Source organism: Fukomys damarensis, unplaced genomic scaffold, assembly GCF_012274545.1.
Source record: "Fukomys damarensis isolate Sample0158 unplaced genomic scaffold, DMR_v1.0_HiC HiC_scaffold_5, whole genome shotgun sequence".
Taxonomy (NCBI): domain Eukaryota; kingdom Metazoa; phylum Chordata; class Mammalia; order Rodentia; family Bathyergidae; genus Fukomys; species Fukomys damarensis.
The window spans coordinates 325,321-342,673 of NW_022900917.1; the positions used below are offsets into that span (position 1 = coordinate 325,321).

Consider the following 17,353-nt stretch of genomic DNA (forward strand, 5'->3'; position numbering starts at 1 on the left):
CCTGCAGTCAGGTGGCAGGACATCCCCAAATAGTTGAGCATCTCCCAATAGGTTGGGAAAGGCAATTCAAACAAGAAATGACAGTGCTTTGGCTGGCAAGGATGACTCCAAAGCTTGGAGCCTAAATAACACCAGAATGGAGCTGTTGTTAATGGGTGCAGAAAAGGTGGTCCGACAACAGGTTTTTGGTAAGGAAGACCAGCAGTTTTTTTCTGAATTTGTTATGTTGAGAAGCTTATTGGATATCCAACAGAGAGATTCAGTAGATAACAAGCATGATTACAGAGTACAGGGAAGAGGCTAGTCTGGAAATATAAAGCATGCAGCTGATAAATATTGACTTGTCTTTCCTTAAACAAAAGAAAAGGATGAATACAGCCATGGGCACTTTCATTATTCAGGGTAGAGAAGGCACCTGATGGGCTCTGTTTTGTCTGTCAAGGTTAGGACAAAGCTATCTATTGAAAGAGAAAAAGTAGAAGCTGTTTGACACTATTTAATGAAAATATTGCTAAGCAATATTAAGGGCCTAGTTAGACTTAAAAATCTTGAACTTGTAGTAGTTCTAGTTTGCAGTTATACGGTTTTATTTTTGCAATGTTCAATAGCCTGTATGCAAAAACAAGGAAGAAAAAAGCAACAACAAATGAATGATACCAGTGAGAGTATTATAGAATTCACAGCTGTTGAACTTAAAATAGCTTAAAATTTTTACAAGAAATTTATGTAGTATAGTAGTAAAACTCAAATGAACTAAATGTAGTAAGTTGGGCTTTACAGCACCAGTATTCTTATTCACACTAAGAAGACCATTTACATCATATATAGATGTACAATTCACAGGACATTCAAGGAAGGAAAAAGCTTAAGCAAAACTGATTCATTTCATAGTTGTGACATTTACTTCACTGCTCAGATCTCTGTTTTTTTCATTCCACACTGGTTTCATTTGATTCAAGCCAAAATCCCCTGTGATTCTTTCTAACTTTCCCTGGAATTTTTCAACAGACACAGGCATAATAGTATAATTGTGGTCGGTCAAGCCTCTTAACAAAGGATAGAATGTCCTCTTATGACATTCCATAGAGATGAGCTAACCTAGAGGAGGGAGAAGAGAAGCAAGGCCTGGACATCAAGGCTTACTCCAAGCTTCAGGCTCACACTGAATACTCACTAAAGAATCTTTCCTTAGTAGTCTTCACCAACCAGAATTTGAGAAAGACATAATCTAGAGATTGGTGAATGTCTTTCCTATCTTGCTTCCAAAATATCGAGGTGTCCAGAGGTGAGTAAAAAGGAATTTTCAGTGCATTCACAGAACTCACAATCTAGCAGTAACAGAAACCAGACCTGGCTAGTTTAAGGAGAAAGAGAATGATGCTGGAAGTCAGAAATCGAGAAGAGACTCAAACAACCAAGCTTGGGGACGGTAGGAACCAGGTAAGATTATAGATTCAGAGGCAGAAATTGCTGAATTATTCCTTTAGGAAGCTGCTGTTGACATGATTCAGTTACAACTTCTTTGAGGCTTCAAATCTCTGTTCAAAATTCAAAATTCTTAGCAGAATGAAGTTGAATGATAATCCTAAATTCAATGCCTAGCCTTGGATCAACAGGAGAGTGGAGTGTTAAGGGGGAAATCAATAAAGTTAAGAAACATATACATAGTTCTTTTTTTTTTTTCTCAGATACATAGTTCTAAGACATAATTCCTGGGTGGTTTTTCTATAAAAAAGGAACTCCTGAATAAAACAAAACTAAGAAGTTTCTACGACAGGAAAAGACAGGCAATGAGAAGAAATCTCAAGATGAAATATAAGAAAGGGAAAAAGAAAGTGTTAAAGAAAAGATATACTAAAGTAATAAAAGCATCAGGAAAGAAACCATTTTCAGAATATAGAAAGGATGTATGAAAGTTAACCAGTTCAAGAAGACAGAAAGCAATTGGAGAGACAGACCAGGGTGAAAGATTAGAAGCAGCAAAGAGCATGGTGCACTCACCATGCTGCTAGTTGTCAGCACAGCAGGACCAGAGCAAGGTAAACAATATGAAGCAAAAAGCTGGGAAAAGCTGTCTCAACTATGTTAGAATTTTGAGCTTGTTTCCACAGCCAAGGGAAAGCTGTAAGAGTTGCTGATGGAATTAGATTTACCTTGTAACAGGATCCCTTGGGCTGCAGCTAAACTAGTGTGCCTCTGAACCAACTGGTACAGAAAGATGAAGACTTCAGAATCACAGAGGGCTGACATGGAGGGCAGGTGCTCCTGGCTGCTCGTATGATGTCCAAAAGAACTAAACCTTCGAAATGGTAATATTGGCATGTGCAAAATGGAAATAATTACACCAACTTCAGGTTTGTTGTTACTATTAATGAACATAAACATCAATTCTCTGAAACAACATAGTTATTGTTACTTCTCATTATTTTTCCTGATTTTTAAATAGCCATCTAGTTTTCCCTCATTGCCTTTCTACTTGGCTGCTATTTATTGAATACTTATTGAATGTCATGTAAAGCTGAGTGTTTCACAAGCCTCTTTATTCATTTCATCCTCAAACAAGCCTCTAAATTAAAAATTGTTATTATTCACTTCTGATCATGTGGATTCTGAAGTCTGGAGAGCCAAGTGACATGTTCAAGATCAGAGTTCTTAGAAGAGGAGCAAATTCAAGCTTTCCCTGGAGAGTCCAGCTCATTACTGTACATCAGTCTGCACTGGATAAAATCAGTAGGTAACACCCTCATTTAGAATTTTGGATTAAAGAACCCACATAAAAGACCATAAGTGAGCTCAAAACTAATTTTTAAACAATGTAATATAAATATTATTTTACTTTTTTAAATTTTTTGAACTTAGAGATCAGACTGTCATTTAGCTGTTGCTGTGTAACTAGTCACCCCAAACATAGTGACTTACAATACAAACTCACTGCAGCTCATGTCTCCTGTGGGTAGTCTAAGAAGTGCTGCTAGCAAGTGCTAGCCTGACCATTTCCCTGGCCTCCACCTTTTACCTGGCATCTAGGAACCTAGCAAGAGGTATTAGTTTCACATTACTGCTGTAACATACTACCAAAATCTTACTAGCTTAGCATGGCACCAATCTGTTGTCTTAGATTCTGGAGGTCAGAGTCAGTCTTAGCCTAAATTAAGATGCCCACAGGATTGTGCTCCTTCTGGAAGCACCAGGGAGAATCTGTTTATTTTTTTCTAATCTCATGGTTCTTCCCCAGCTGCAAGTATCTCCATACCTCCGATTCCTCCCTTGCTTCATTATTGAGCTTCTCAAATTCTGGTTCTTGAGTCTCCCCCTTTAAAAAGAACCTTTGTTATAACAATAAATTTACCAAGATAATCCAGGATAATCCCTCTCATTTCCAAAATCTTTAATCCTTAACTGATTCCTCAAGGTCCCTCTTGTCATGTAAGGTGGGGAAGGAAACCCACGAGTTCTGGAGGTTTGGATGTGGACATCTGTGGGTAGTGAGAGAGGTGACTTTATCTCCTATGCCTGACCTTCCGCTCTAGGGGGGCCCAGGCTCCAAAGCCTCTGCTCAGCCACCCTTCAGGCTCCAAAACACCACACTTCTCTGGTTTCAGCTGCTCTCACATTTGGTCCCTGTGACTGAAGAAAATCATGTGGCCTATCCAAATTCAAGAGAAAAAGAAATCCACTCCACTTCTTCATCAGAGGATATATGATGTTGCACTCTAGAGATAAGGATGCAAAGAAAGGAAGAATTTATGACCATTTTTTAAATTTTCTACAACTAGCTTAGTATGTAAGATCTTTAAAACACTCCAAGGGCCGAGGATTTAGCTCAGTGGTTCGGTGGCAAAAAAACCAGTCCAAAACTGGTGGGAATAATTAAGGCTTTACAGAAGTTATTTCCTTGGCCTAGAATACTAAGAACGCATTTCTTTCCTCCTGGCTAAATTATTTACCTCCTTACCATAGATTAAATGTGACCTCCTGCAGGATGCCTCTTTGGACCCCAAATCCCACAATGTTCACAGTGCTTTATCTTTGTGCTTTCATCATTCTCGTTCTTAATGCACTGTACTGAAATCACCCATTTATTCTTCAACCTAGTCCACAAGCTTCTTATGGATGACATGGATCTTAGATGTCCTTGCTTTCTCCTGTGACTGAGCAATATATCCAGTTATAGTATATTAATAGGAGTTTATTGAATAGATGTACAAATAAACTCCTATAAACGCCATCCCTCAATTACTGCTAACATTTCTTTAAAATATATTTCTAATTTAGTGAATCTTTAACCTATACGTACTTCTTTTTCTATTTAGCAACCCAACATTTCATTGATAAGCTAAACAGGAAAGGAAGAAATTACTAGTGCTAAATATCAGTCACAGAAAAAGTTTTCCTTGGAACCAAAGCTAAATTAGGATTTTTTGGAACCTTGATAACACAAATTGATTATGTAAAATTTAAAAAGCCAGACTTCTTGCCAAGGAGGCTAATTAGAAATCACCAAAGCTGTCTTCAATTAGGTGGCCACTCAAAATCAGGAACTCAGGCCTAACTGGACTGGAATTCTTTCATACCAAAACCAAAGTAAAAGCTGAGATATTTTGGGATATTTCCAGGAAGGTCTTAAGAGGCTGCCTGATTACTGCTAATACATAAAGCAGAAGGCAAAGATTTCCAAAATTACATGACTCAAGGGCTAAGATTCCAGACCAACAGGCACAACATGAGTAAACAAGCTGGTCCAAATTGCCAGTGTAATATGTAACCAAAAAGGAGGTGGGGAGTTATAAGAAACAGCTAGTTTAGGGGAAGGGATCCTCTGTTTGCAACCAAGAAAGCCAGCTATATATGAGCTAAAATGAAATGTACAGTTGTCTAAAGTGATGAAATAACCAGGGTTATTCTCCAATGTGATAATCAGTGGGTCATGTGGAATAGGTGTAAGTGTCCTGTATTTTTTTCACTCAGGTAATATAACCTGAATTGCAAAGGACAAAAATGAAGAAAGACAGCATTGAAGCTCCAGAACAACACATGCTTGTGAAAGTATTCCAAATAATTGTGATGCCTACTGAGATTGAAGACCACTGATTTAGGTTATAAATAGTACTTCCTCAGCATGGACTGAATGCTCTTAAATTTAACTGTTTACTTGTATCCTCCATTGTTCTGCAATTACTCTGCAAGAGCAGGCACCGGTCTCTCAAGTGATTATATTCCCATTGCCTAATATTGGGAGTGACAGGACTATGGTGAGTGCTCATAAATACTTGTTAAGTATTTCAATAAATAAATGAGTTCATAAATGCTCTGTTTAGGCAGGATTCCATTACTTGGGAGCCTGAGGTGGGAGAATTGCTATGAGTCTGAGGCCAGACTGGACTACATAGTGAGCTCAAAGCCAGCCTGAACTACATAACAAGGCATTGGCTCAAAGAAGGAAATGTTCCATTTGTTTTCAGGATTATCATTCTTGCTTTACTAGATGATAATTCAGATTACAGACATGAACTAGTAACAATTCCTAAAATGAACTCATAACTTTCGATTATATAACAGCTCTTTGAATTCATCTGAAAGCAGATGTGGCCTGCAATGTCAATTCATGGGTTTATATTCATTCACTAAATATTTATTGAAAGCATCCCTATTTCTAGATCTTCTATTAGGAGCCTCGGTAGCTAGCTAGATAAGTAACATGCATTCTTGGCTCAAAAGAATATATTATTAGTAGCTAAACTGAATTAATTCTAACCCTATTACCCAAATATGCTGCATACTACGGAGAATGAACAGATACAGTCCAGTATGTCTTCTGAGGAAAGAAAGATCATGCAGACCACTGAGTCCTCCAGCCCCGCCACTGATTCTCAGGAGTCAGGCAGGCTTTTGAAGGTAAACAAGCAACATTATCAGTCAAATAATTAAACACATATACAGTGGTACCTCAGCTTACAAACTTAATTTGTCATAAACTGGGGAAGATGGCTTTGACCATGTTTGTCACCTGATTTGGAGGCTACAAATGGAAGCAAAATTTTGTGGAATGCTTTTGTTTGCAAACTGAATTTTTTGCAAACAGAAGCATTCCTGAACCGAATTATTACTATACCTTCTTAAATCTGTTTTTATATTTCTAATTATATACCAATTATGTCCATTTGGATGATACAAGACTCCTCCAACCTACTATTACAAGTTATTATATTTATTAACATTCATTGAATTTTTACTGTGTTAGGTAATGTCAAGTGCAAACTATTATCGTGTCACACTAGCATCACTCTCTGGGAGTAGTTGAATGATCTCTCATAGACCTGGGACTCTAAGAGATCACATGGAAAAGAAAGGTGGAGTGAACTTTATGGAATCCATTAGTGTCTGTCACAGCCTGAGTTGAAGAACAGAAAGTAGGTATAAGGAAAGAAGGTGATTGGCCTGACTATGGATTAATAGCCACAGCGCTATTTTTCTCCGCTATCTTTGAAAGAATTGTCACCGTAGCACAAATGCCTTGTGGAGAGAGACAAACAGCACAACAGAAGACAGTCCGTGCAGGATTATAGACAAAAATATATTATGGATGACTTGACATGGTGAGTGATGCTTACGGCGGTTGCCTAGTTAATCCAGTGGCACTTGGAATTCAGGGCAGGAGAGAAGGAACACATCGACGGAAAAGGGAAAGCATTAGGGGCATCGGGCTAACAGAACAGTATTTAGGGACAACAGCACATTGTCCTTAAAAGTGATAACAAAATGTGTATCTGTAATAGTCTCTTTTCCATTGCTGGAACAAAATACCTAACAAACACAACTCAAAGGCAAAAAGTTTTATTTTGGCCAAAGGTTTCAGAAGTTTCAGTCCTTGGCCAGCTAGCTCCTACGCAGAAATACCATGATGGAGAGAGGCATGTCAGATGAAAATTGCTCATCTCATGGTGACTGGAAGCAGAAAAAGCAAGCAAGAGCCAACGAGACAGGAAGGGGCCAGGAACAAGAAATACAGTGGAACCTTGAGTTAGACTGGCCTGACATACAAACAACTTGGGTTACCACTGGAATTTTAGTTTTAAGTTATGACTAAAGTCTTGAGTTATGACCCAAATGCTGGCTGCTTGTGCTTCTAGATAGTCTAAGATAAAGATTGAACTCTTAAAGAGTTCTGGAAGGAACACTACAACATCCTTTCACGTATGGGGTGAACTGAGAAATCCTGGACCAATGTCTAAGGACCCTGAGATATTTGCCTGTGTACAGGAGAGAGACTTTGAGGGCTCTGTAGAGGATCCTGAGCCTTCAATTGACCAACTTGAGAACAAATTGAATTTCATGAGTCAAGGGTCCATTGTACACCCTTGCTGGTCACAACCCAGCGACCACCTGCCTCCAATTAGGCTCCTTCTTCAAATACATGAGATTCTCAGGGAACATTTTAGATCTAAACCATAATGATGTTCTTGAAAGAAAAGTGAAATCACACACTGTCAGTAAGATGGTTACTCAGTAATTTTTCCTATTTTTCTTTGTACTTTTGTGTTTTTCCCAAGTTTTCTATAATAAATATGCATTGTAATTATAATCACAAAATAAATTCTGTTGGCTTTGAATAGCACTCAGATTTCCAGGCAGTTAACTTACCTGCCAACTTCAAAAGAATAAAGAGCTACTTACCTTCCCTATTATACTGTAAGCTGATATTATAAAATCATTCTAATTTAAAGTAGAGAATTAATGGAAAAATGTAGGCCTAAACTGTAGCATCATGATCCCACATGATGGCCAGAATTTGATTTTTTTTCTAATTGAAAGGAAAGAAAAAACCATGAAAAGCATTTGGACTGAGAGAAATGGCTAAAGCAAAAGCCATTTCTATATCATCTCTGTTTAAAAGTGATATATAAATGGCTAAGTGCTGATGTCATGCTTGAACAATTACTGGCTACAAAGAGCAAGTATTAATAGCTTCCCTGGAAGCCAATCAAGGAGTGCTGCTTGAGAAATAATCATTAATCTCACTGTTTAACATAATGTGTTCTTTGGCTCTGAAGTTAATTGAAGAAAGGTGTCATTATCCCAAACACAAACTAAGCCAAAATAACACTATTTTCCTTGGTTAATGCACAGTAGTGACAAACTCTGAATAAGCTGTACATAGGTCAAAAGCATAAACAATGCTGCCATAGTTCTTTTTTTTAAACTGAAACACATTCATCTCACATATTTACTGGGCTGGGCCTGAATAAATGGACATCCAATTTTCTTCAAAAGAGCAATTGTAAATAAACAAATAAATAATAAATAAATATTTTCAAAGGATAGAGAAAATGTAGATTGAAGAAAGGCCAATGTACCATATTTTAAAATTATAGCATTGAGACATGTACATTTGGGTGATGAAGCTATTACAGAAATTTAAGAAGTGATTTCTACAAAGGTCAGGACAGTAGTTACCTCTGAGGAAGAGCAGGTTGCAATGGAGGCAAAGGAGAGATGTTAGGCCTAAATGACAAAGCACTGCTTCTTTAGCTGGTAACAAGGGTGACTTGTAGTAACTTATGAAGCCTTAAAAATTAATTTTTCTTTTAAAGCAGTGCCTATAAGCCTCATAGGAATGTGGTATTCAATATTGAGTTTGGTATTCAATATTTTTAAAATTGCAACACTGGTTCTTAAATGGAAGCGTTCTCTCCTCCCCTACCGTTCTTTATTCAGGAAGGGTTAGAAATTTGGGATAATGGGTAGGGGCCAAAATTAGCTATCAAAATTACTGTGGGGGCATTTTTAGTGGTCATTATAATGGGGGAACATTAGTAATATTATAAGGAGCAGGGTCTATAAGCACTCTGCACCGCAAGAAGAGGCCTATACAACCAGAAAATAATTCTACCCAAAATGACAACTGTTACCAGTTCATAATTAACCAATCAATAATGATCACCTATTGTCCCATGAAACCAATTATTTCTTTCATGCTCATTTCTGGCCTTTAAGAATAGAAGCACCACACACAGAAAGAGAACACAAACATGCATGTACACATTTTAATGTATCTATATATGTGTGTGTGTATATATGTATCTATCAATAGATACATAAAGAACTAGTACATAAATTTCCAGATTGAACAATTTACTTCAAAGTTTGCCAAATTATAGTTCGATCGTAGCTGGCTAAGTCATCTTTAGAGGTAATCAGTCTAAAAGCAAAGTCCTGAGTAAATGTCCAATCTTTCTAAAATCCAGTTTATTCAAGTATAAAATCGGAATAACATTACCTACTTGTACCAGTCAACTATTGCTAAATTACCAACCACCACAAAACTTAAACTTCATAGTAGCCACTTGTTACAGCCCATAATCAGGTGGGTGGGCTCGCACAGGTTTCTACAACCACAGAAGGGAAGGAGGGACCTGAAAGTGCAGGATGACCTTGGGAGACAAACTGGCTCTTTTTCCCATACACTAAATCTCTCTAGAGAAAGTTAGTTCAAGCCAGTTTACCGCTTGCATCAAGTTTGCTATTGTCCCATTGGCCAGAGCAAGGTCAAGCCCCAAGTCGGTGTCGCAAGAAATCATTAAAGGATGAGGATACAGGGATGGGTGAAAACTGGAGCCATTAACACAATCAGTCTACCCTACTATAGCACAGAAGTGTGACATCACACGTGCCCCTAAGTGTAAAATACACATCTGTGCCAACCGTGCTATAAGTGCTTAAAAACTGTTAGTGATTAAGAGAAGGAAGAGGCTACACAAACATTTTAGACTTCTTACCCAATGTAACTGAGTGTAATCAGTTAAAGATTACAACAGATCTAAATTTAAGACTATTTCTATGCTGGGGATTTAGCTCAGTGGTTTTGCCGCTTTCCCTGCAAGCACAAGGGCCTGAGTTCAACCCCCTGTACAAAAAAAAACTATTTCTAGAGAAGTTCTTTAAATGACAATTTGGAAAGTTTACTACTTAGATGTGGGTTGACTTGATTTGAACTACTTGAAAAAATGCAAAACAAACAATGAAGCAAAGAATAGGAAGAATATGAATTTTGTTAGAATCTCATTAGCAGTGAAACAGTTTGTTGTTATAAATTAATAAATACATAAAAGAAAAACATTTTTATTGTGGTTATTTCACTCCAATGAAGTTTAATAGTCAGCTTTGAAAATGTTGAACCTGAACTTCAAGAAGTTGAAAACTTGTAGAAATTTCTGAGTAGAGGTCTTCATAGGGTTACAAAAGCAAATTCTCCTGTTTAATTAGTAAATGGACTTGGTATTAGTGGACCTTGAAAACAAAAAGCCTCAGGCAAACAAAGATTTCTGTTGACCCCCAGAATCTGCACTGGCCCTGCCCACGGATCGGCTGTCAGGACCAAGCATGATGCATGCAGAGGCAAGCTTGTAGTTTGTTAACTAAATAGGTTGGAAAAGAGAGAAGTAGGCGATACCTACAAAGCAGAAATATATAAGGAGCCAATCATGTACAAGGCACCAAATAATTCCCTTTCCATTATCTTACTAATTTTTTTATACCCAGAAATACACAGACAGTAGCACAGATTATAGAATGATTTTTTGTTAAAGAAATGTCAATATCTTTACCCTTCCATGTTAGATCCCTATTGCTGCTGTAACAAATTACCATAAAGAGTGGCTTAAAACAACACAGATGTTGTTTATAATCTTATGTTTCTGGAGGTCAAAAGTCCTAAAGTAAAGCTGATGTAGGCTCTAGAAGAAATGCTCATTCCTTGACTTTTCAGCTTCTAGATATCACCTATATCAGTTCATGGCCCCTTCTTCCCATTTTTAAATCCAGAAACATGGCATCATCATCCTTTCTCTCTCCCTTTCCCTCTCCCCCTTCTGAGATCACATCTCTTTCTTTGTCTCTGGTCTTTCTACCTCCTTCTTAAAGGTTCCTGCAATTATGTAGGGCCAACTCAATTAATATTCAGCTTGTGACATTCAGTCACATCAGCAAAATCCCTTTGCAATGTAAAATAACACATTCATACATTCCAAAAGTGAAGAATTAGACATCTTTGATAACAATATTCTGCCTACCACACTTGTCCAAGAAGGAGATTAGATATTTTAGATTATACAATCAATAAGCATTTCTTTACTGTCCATTACAAAGAGCTGACATTTCAAATGGGAAAAGCAGTATTTGGTCTTTGTGATTTACAGAAAGATTAAAACAGTATGGGGCCAGGGACTTAGCTCAGTGGTTCCAGAATCTGCCTCACAAGCCCAAAAACCTGAGTTCGATCCCCAGTACCAAAAAAAAACCAAAAAACAAAAAACAGCATGAAACTCTCTACATTCTGTGCACATGCAGACTATAGAAAGGTCTTCAAACTTCAAGGAGAATGCTTGAACTTTGACTTGTCAGGAGGAGAAGGAAGAATGAACTATTTCCCTTCAGTGTCCTAATCATCTCCACATTTGAATTCCAATGAGCCTCTCATGTTCATTAGTAAGAGAGAAACAGAATACTATTTTAGGGAGCTGATGAAAGAAGCTAAATTTGGCTTGGCTGATTGTGGCCAAAGAAGAGTGGTAGCAAAGATAAATTTTCCTCTCCTTTTATTTCCATTGTTTGAGGGGCAGTGGTGGCTTCACTTGCTGGTGCGATTGTCAGCTGTTCCCACAGGATGTAGAAGCAGGATGCACCGTGTGTCAGGTGTGGAGCCTACAGGAAATGCAGGTAGTTTGTGATGAGGACTCAGATACCTCCACACTGCCTACTGTGGCTATAGGTTCCTACCATGCTGATGCTCAGGTAGACCTGGTCCCCCTAGGGTTGTATGTAGCCTTTTGTTTCTGTTGTTTCTAGGACAAGTCATTCCCAAGGAAAGTTGAATTAAAGCTTATTAGAGATACTGAGTATAAATATATCTGATACCTCAAATATACAAAATAATGTCTTGATCCACAGTACCAAAAAAAGAAAGAAAGAAAGAAAATAACGTCTACTTGAAGCCACTTCTTCATCCCCATCTTTCTCTGAACTTGATTTAACTTATTTAGAGACTCTTGTCACCCTCTCACTAAATATAGTTGGCCAGAAGCATTCCAGTATGAGCAGAGATCCCTGATTCTGAGTCTGAGAGGAATGAATTACATCCTTCCCACACAGTTTTCTGGGGTTCTCTTGGAGCTTAGTCCATTCTCACTCAAAAGTTACTCATACTGATAAAAAAAAAAATGGGCAAATGGGACAGAAGGTGTTCTTGCAGCCTTTTGATACTGCGGTATGTTATCTGTCATACATGTGCTGACTCCAAGAGGTAGAAAGGCCTCTTCCAGGGTGACTTTGCCTGCCCAGTAACTTCCTTCACTGATTAGGAATCCAAGTAATTAAATTCTGTTGGGACTTCTGGCTTAATAATGTATATGAATGGACTTTATAGATTTTAAAGGGGTACTTAAAATGATAATAAATTTTATCTTTTATCATGCACTAGGGATGGACATCCCAAAAATTATTCTCTCTGGCCACCTGAAACAGAATTTAGTAGTCTACGATCTTTGATAAACTTACAATCTTGAAAATATAAAGTTTGTTACCACAAAAGTATGAAAGAATAAATATAAGACAATGATCCATTAGAAAAAAGAGACCAATAGCAATTTAAAGTCATAAAAATCAGTCAAGGTTGCAGACTGAAGTGATCAGCACTTTATGAGAAAGGCCATGAGCCAAGGTTGGGTTTTAATGAACAGGATCCAGATAAACTGAAGTGTTCTAAAAAGACTATTTTGGCACTGGGGATCAAACTCAAGACCTTGCGCTTGCTAGGCAGGCATGGTACCACTTGAAAAACCTTATAGATGAGGTGAAATAGGAAGCTAAAAGTGAATGTGCTATTGATGGGTGTGTGAGAATTGTCTTGTCTGAACTGCCTGTGTGTTTAAGGTAATCACAGGATGTGAGATTTGGTAAATTTGAGAGTGATTTCTCTAACACTTTCAAAGCTCAGAAAGCACTAACAGCTGATAGTGCAGGTCCTAGATCCTTCTTTAGTCTCCTGGATGGCAGAGAAATTGAAGGAAAGTTTTCCTTGAGGAAAAGTTTCCTCAAGGAAAGTTTTCCTTGAGGCTGAGCATAGCTGTGTGACATGTGGGAAAGATCACAGGGAGAAAAAACCAGCAGAGGCAGAGTCAGCTGGGACAGGATCACAGACCACAGGGTTGAGCCATGATATATTTGAAATTATGAAAAGTCCAGATGGAAGTTGGTAATGTGAGAATGGAGAGCCATAGAAGCAGATCTGGAAAAACAGAGGGATGCATACGCACAGCTAGCTGCAGCAGTGAGCCAGAAAAGGACAGGAGTCTTCTTCATAGTCTCCCACCCCATGTAAGGGAGAAAAGACCTGAGCAAGGTCAGAGGGCTCTCAGAGCCCCCTGCTGCTTGGGCCACCACGATGCTGAACCCTTCACTCAGAAGTGCAGTTCTCTGGGAGCCACCTGTGGTGCGGACCCCAGAGCCTATGTCCAGTGCAGCTGTAATGCCAGATTGAAGGACACTATTTTCCCCATGTGCCCCATGAGATTTCCATAAAATGGACCCCAATCAGCCATTCTACCAAAGTAAAGGAGGAAATGGAGGGACTGGATGAACACAGGAGCACGCTAGGAGGGTGCTGAGCAGCCTTTCAGCTCAAGTGGGAAGCCTTCTTCTACAGAACATCTCAGAAGGGGAAAACAGGCCCAAGTGACAGCTGCTTCTTTCCAGAATGATAGACAGATCTTAGGCTAATGGAGAGTGGTAGGAAAGGAGGCTATAGGGGGAATAGTGTTTGGTAGAACATGAGCTAAATAATGCTAGCGCATGACCAGAGATTTATCCTACAATTGTCAAAACTTGATTTTATCTTCTTGCTGATAGGCTTGTTTCATTAGCTGCCATCCATCAAACACCACTCTGTACAGGTGGGGTGGGAAGGGAGTTTATTATTTATTGCAGCCTCCCCAGTTGCTCTCTATTTCTTTTCCAACTCTGCCACCAGATGGTGAAGCCAGATGGCTGGGAAAGCTCTCCTGGTGCCTGCACTGTACCTGTGCCAACAAGTTTCATCTTCTCCCAGATGCCATATGAAATGTCAATAAGGAACCTCAACTTGCCAGTGTTTTCTGTCATCTTTTGCTTGGTAAATTTCTTGTCTGTTTTGGCTTATATTCACCACTCATAGAGGAGAGTACTTGTCTTCAAGATCTTTGCAAATTAATTCTCCCATTAAAAACAGTTGAAATAAAATACTAAATGATGCACAATTCTTTGAAAATGTGCATCTTGGAAATTTTATGTTTCACATTATGGTAGAATGGAGAGGCTGGATAACCACAAACTTTTGCATGAGGGCCATCACCACTGAGCTAGAGTAAGGGATGTGGCCAGGTTACGAAAAGACAAGAAGTAGTACTTGGAAATCAATATTGGTGCCTATAACTCTATAGCACAATCACTGCTGAACCAACTCAGTCTTCTGGAGGGGGGAATAAAATAGACAAAGCATGATAAATCAGAGCTTGTTTCCATCCCAGATCACGCCCTCACTAGTTATGTAGTTTTGGCAAAGTTGCCTAATAATCAGAGTTTCAGCTTTTATACATGTAAAGGGGATAAGTGGTTTCTTTACCAAGAATAAGTAATTTTTTTACTTCAGCATGACTAGCTTATAAGCCATAGTCATTTATTACCAACCAACCTAAGTGAGTCAGGCAGAGGTTCAGGTAGAGAAATGAAAAGGGGATGTTGGGCACGATCTGGCGAGGAATGGGTACCAGCACAGATTTCACAGGCTTGAGAAATTTCTCCAGGGCCGGCCATGCTTCTCACCCTTTAACATTTAATGTTTCTGAAATTAAGCCACAAAAGAGATGCAAACATTTCATTCTTTCATGAGAGAAAGAGTGTGTATAGAGTTTTTAATAAGTTTATAATTACCACTGCAACCTTCTGAGTGACAGAAAGCTCACAATTTTTATTTCATGCTAGTCGTAATTGTGTGATTTTTTATTGCTCTGGAAGAAGCAGACTGCTGTCTAATAGGGTTGCTAAGACATGGTCTTCTACCTAGTATGGAACCGTTAATTCTGGGCCCAGAGTGTTCTGGGTTAGAAATGGGGAGGAGGACGGGAAGCAAACCATCCCAAATTCTCCCATGCAAGCTAGAAGAACATATTCTTCTCAATGCTGGCTAGAGAAACATTTTAGAAAAGTGAGCCTCATTTTGTTCTCTCATTTTGTCAACAAGGAATTAAGACACATAGATGCCCACTTTTGGTCAGCGACTTGCTCAGAAACCACACAGCAAAGAAATAACACAGCCAAGAGGCAAACCAGGCCTTTCCACAAAGTCAAAAATGGCCCCTTTATCTCCTGTCAGGATCAAACCATATCCAAAGTGGAAACTCCTCTGAGATTCCTGTCCTGGCTTGATGACTGTGGCCAGGTCTTAGTAACCTAGGGACGCTGAGGTCCTTCCATTGCCACTACTACAATATCCTTAGCAACTCCACTGCAAGACGCTTTGTATTAAGTGTCCATATTGGTTTGCTAGAGGTTCCATAACAAAGGACCCAAGTGTGTGGTTTAAACAACAGAAAGTCATCATCGCATGTTCCAAAATCCAAGATAGTGACTTCTTCTAAAGGCTGTGGGAGAAAATTCTGTTCCAAGCTTCCCTTTTGGCTTAGAGATGGCTCCCTTCTCCATCTGTCTCATTACACGATTTTCTTCCTATATGCTGTCTCTCCTTTTCATAAGGACACCACTCATATTGAATTAGGGCCCATCCCCATGACCTTATTTTAACTTGATTGTGTTTGTAAAAGTGTACTATATGCTCAGGTCATATTCTGAAGTACTGGAGGTTAGACCCCAACCTGCAACCCTAACACTATCCAAGGTCCTCGGTGGGATTCACTGAGCTGCCAAACAATGCCTATCAACCTACTTAGCATCCCCAGTGTCCACCCATTAAGTCTGATTTGTCTGAGTTTTTCAGACACTATTACTTCCTGCCAATCCTTCCAACTCCACCTACTGGCTGGGCACCCTCTCCACACTCTTAGCTCTCTAGTTCCCTAGGGATCTCATTGCTGCTTCCTTTAAATTGAAGAAATTTTCATCTCATTACATTAGCTTTCTAATACAGAACCATGTCCTCTAAATATAACATCAGAAATTCTTATTTATTGATCATTTAAAATGTTCCAGTAAGGGCCGGAGATTTAGCTCAGTGGTTCTGCCACTTGCAAGTGCAAGGACCCGAGTTCGATTCCCGGTACCAAAAAATAAAATAAAATAAATAAACGTTTAAGCTTTTCATGGTAAAATGTTCCAGTAAATGTGCTAAGTGCTTTATAGTCATTGTCTGATTTTATCCACAAAGCAGCTGTGAGGCAGATTCTATGTTTACCTCATTTTGGACAGGAAAAATTAGGGTTAAGAGGTTACAAGACTTTTATAAGGTCATCAGACTTGAAAGTAGTTAAGTTTGATTTTAAATTCAAGAAGTCTGACTTCAGAGGGATAACACTTAACACTATGCCCTTGCCTTTTCCTTAATGAGGTAGCTAAGGAGAAAAGGAATGCAAAAGTTCTAAGCCAAAACTGCTGGGGTCTGGAGAAGTTAAATTCTTTCCCAGGCAGCATTCTCCTCTAGCATGAGTGTCTCTCAGGTGATGGCCTCAGCTTCTCCCAACCTTCCAACCTGCTTGGCTGAGTACAGCTGGTTTCATGGACACTCTACAGTGGTCTGTTAGTAGGAATGTGGCAATCTTCCTTTTCCTAGATAGAAATAATGTGTTGCACAAATTCTCCTAGGATACTTCATTATCCCTACTGGGGCTGTCTCCTATGGTGAAGGTAGAAAGCTTTTAGACCAAACTCTTTATCTTACCTGTTGTGCCCAGATGGGAGGAAAACTTTCAGCTCTTACGCATTACAGTAAATGGTGTCTTCAAAAGTCCACTTCCTGTTTGTAGAAGTCTTATAAAACAATAAAATTTAAATATCTCTCTCTCTCTCTCTCTCTGCCCCCAGTTCTTGACAGTAGAACTTGTAAGTTCCTTGGAATTTTCTAGGCAATGATGTTACAGTTGAATAGGCTGATAACAGTGCAGGTTCTTGTGTACAATGAGGAAAGAATTGCCAGTCTTACCCAGTAGTAAGTAGTGAGCAGCTATGTTTATTGACAGTCACGGGAAGTGGTGCTCAGGGCCAGTCCCTGCCAACAAAGGAGACCAATGCAGACCAAGAAAGGTTCCGGGGTGACAGAAAAGCACTGCAAAGAGGTCAAAAGCAGGAACTACAGCAGAAAAAGGGTATGATA

The 17,353-nt window shown here is 39.0% G+C and overlaps 1 long non-coding RNA gene across 1 annotated transcript; it reads left to right on the forward strand.

The window, feature by feature from the left end:
- The first annotated feature begins 1,117 nt into the window (after window positions 1-1,117).
- Window positions 1,118-14,146, forward strand: LOC104856361. Its single transcript, XR_778610.1, has 6 exons — window positions 1,118-1,285; window positions 2,164-2,354; window positions 2,616-2,730; window positions 4,969-5,252; window positions 5,797-5,895; window positions 14,024-14,146. It is a non-coding gene; the product is annotated as an uncharacterized LOC104856361 (long non-coding RNA).
- The last annotated feature ends 3,207 nt before the right edge of the window (window positions 14,147-17,353 follow it).